Raw genomic sequence first — 2744 nt, 5'->3', positions numbered from 1 at the left:
CATATCCTTCTCTTGCTCTAATTCCTCTCTAATCCCTTCAGTTTCCCTTTGGACTACGGCCTTTGCTTGGGACAGATTTCTTATTACCGATAGCAGGGGCCAAGTGGCCTCTGCAGCCGCTTGTTGACATTTCTGTCCCTGGTGTGCTACTGCTAGAGCTTGCAAAATCTGTTCTAGACCTTCTGCTGTTTTCAAGTCATCTCCATACTCACATGGCGGCCCCCACTGGCCAAGCAGGTGTGCCACCCCAGGATCTCTCCCATTGACCTCATCTGCTTAGGTGGCCTCACCCTGCTTATACATCTCACTGTGCACTGCATTAACCACGCCACTGCAGCCACCCCCACCAAGCCTATGGGAATGGCCCACCAGGTTAACATTTCCTCAGCCCACACTCTCCCCTCACCCCACTTTACTTCAGTTGTTGGTCTCTTTCCCCATATCAGGGACATCATTATGGCTCTTCTAAAACTCATTCTCTATTTTGTCATATCCTGCCAACTTTGCCAGTTGTAAAGTTAAATTCACTGCTGGAAGGCACACGTGGCGTCTGATTCCCTCCTCACTGTCCTTAGGAAAACCTGAGGCAAGAATTCTCCAATACTGCAGTTTGGAGGACTTTAACGAGTTTATTGGACTTGCTAACTGAGCTTGGGGTGCTGGTTTACTTACAGAAGAGTGGGTGCCCCACCCCATTCATGGCTATGCTCAAAAGTCCACACCCAAATGTAAGTCCGGTAGCTTCCCGACAGCCACACAGAAGGGCAAGAGAGCAGCCTCATGGTTTTCCCTGCTTATAATGCCTAGTCCTTCCCCTTCAAGCAGCTAAGGTCAACTGATTGACTGGAAGAGGTAATGGGCTTGCCTCCTTCCGCAGAGTGTGGGAAGGAGGCGGGACCATGGCTTATCATCATAGGGTCAGAGGAACTTCTGAGTCACAGATGTTGACCTCAAAGAGACAAGAGGCCATTTCTTAGAGTAGTGGAAAGATTTCGGTGCATGTATTTGCTGAAGGTCATGAAAATGAACAATTATAATGGGTACACTTAAATTGCATGTTAACTATACATTAAAGTTGATTTTGGCTTATCAGACTGGCGAGCTGGCTTAGTAGGTAAATGTGCTCATCATGTAAACCTGCCAACCTGAGCTGGGTCCCTGTCACCCATGTAAAGGTGGAAGGAAAGAATCAATTCCACACATTGTTCTCTGATCTCAAAATGCACACTGTAACACACTCCTTGATGTATACACTGGCAGGTGAACTGAACACATAATAAACACACATACACAATAAAAATAAATAAATAAAATTTTAAAGTTAACTCATCACAAAGCTGGGCACTTCTCAGTAATTCTCATCATAGAAACACAACTGACCTTAAATGAAATCGTTTCCATAAATAGTCAAACCATTTTTATTTAACATAGATTCTCACTATAGCTACTTAAATTTACTTAGTCATAACTGAATGAAATCCAGTAATTTATGGTATTTGTATGTCAATTACTTGTACTAGGAAAAAGTTAACTAAGAATTCCCATCAGTGGTAGAGCACTTGCCAGGCAAGCAAATCCAACCTTGGATTTGATTGCCAACACTCTTTAAAAAAAAAAAAATCATCTTGGGGCTGGAGAGATGGCTCAGCAGTTAAGAGCACTGACTGCTCTTGCAGAGGACCCAGGTTCAATTCCCAGCACCCACATGGTGGTTAACAACCATCTGTAGCTCCAATTTCAGGGGATCTGATGCCTTCTTCTGACCCCCACAGGCATTGCATAACATGGGCGCACTTGTACACATGCAGGCAATACACTCATGCACATAGGATAGTTTTTTTCTTTAATTTTTAAAAAATCTCTGTTGTATGTAATGGTGGGATCAGTCCCAAATTCCATCATAGATGTCTTTTCTTACTCACCAGGAAACCTCAAATAAGCCATAATGAATCAAATTAGTGACAAATTAGTATGTTATGACCTAAAGATTACAGGTGTTACCTATGGATCTCTAATGCTACCCATCTAACTACTGGTGCCCTTGAGTAGTATATTAATGGACCCACTTGCACAAAAATCACCCAAGGTTACTCCAGTGAATAAGGAGCTAAGAGAAAAAAGAAGCATCTATAAAACAAGCTGCATGCTTTCAAAGCCAAAGGCTTTAGGATTTCATGTTATTTTCTGAGTGAAATTGTCTGCCGTTATCATTATCTTACGACACAAAAAGGTTTATAAAGCTAGTAGGCATGGTGGCCCATGCCTTTAGTCCCAGCACTCGAGAGGCAGAGGCAAGCAGATCTCTGTGAGTTCAAGACCATCCTGGTCTACATATAGAGTTCCAGGCCAGCTGGAGCTACAGGGAGACCCTGTCTCAAAAATACCAAAAAAAAAAAAAAAAAAAAAAGTTTCATAAAGCCTTAGGTATATGTTAATAATTACCCCCAGATTATCTGCTTTTCTTTGCTCTAAAGTATTTATAAAATTCTTGAGGAATACACTATAAATATCTGGATTTGGTGGCTGCTGTACAGAGCAGCCATCTGCATCTGAACACTGATGGCCTCTGATTGGATAGATTCACTTCCAATCCAGGAGGCTGGAATGTCATTCATTGACGCACATATAAAAGAGTCCAGGTCTGCTAGAAGTTTCTGCCATGAAACAACACTGGTACATTCCACACAGACCCTGGCAGTTTTTAATTGCCTAAGTGAGCATTTAACAACATCAGGACAATAAGT

This window comes from Nannospalax galili, unplaced genomic scaffold, assembly GCF_000622305.1.
Source record: "Nannospalax galili isolate Female #2095 unplaced genomic scaffold, S.galili_v1.0 scaffold52, whole genome shotgun sequence".
NCBI classification, from domain to species: Eukaryota; Metazoa; Chordata; class Mammalia; order Rodentia; family Spalacidae; genus Nannospalax; species Nannospalax galili.
The sequence above is the reverse complement of the archived record's forward strand: the minus strand, read 5'-3'. Positions refer to the sequence as shown.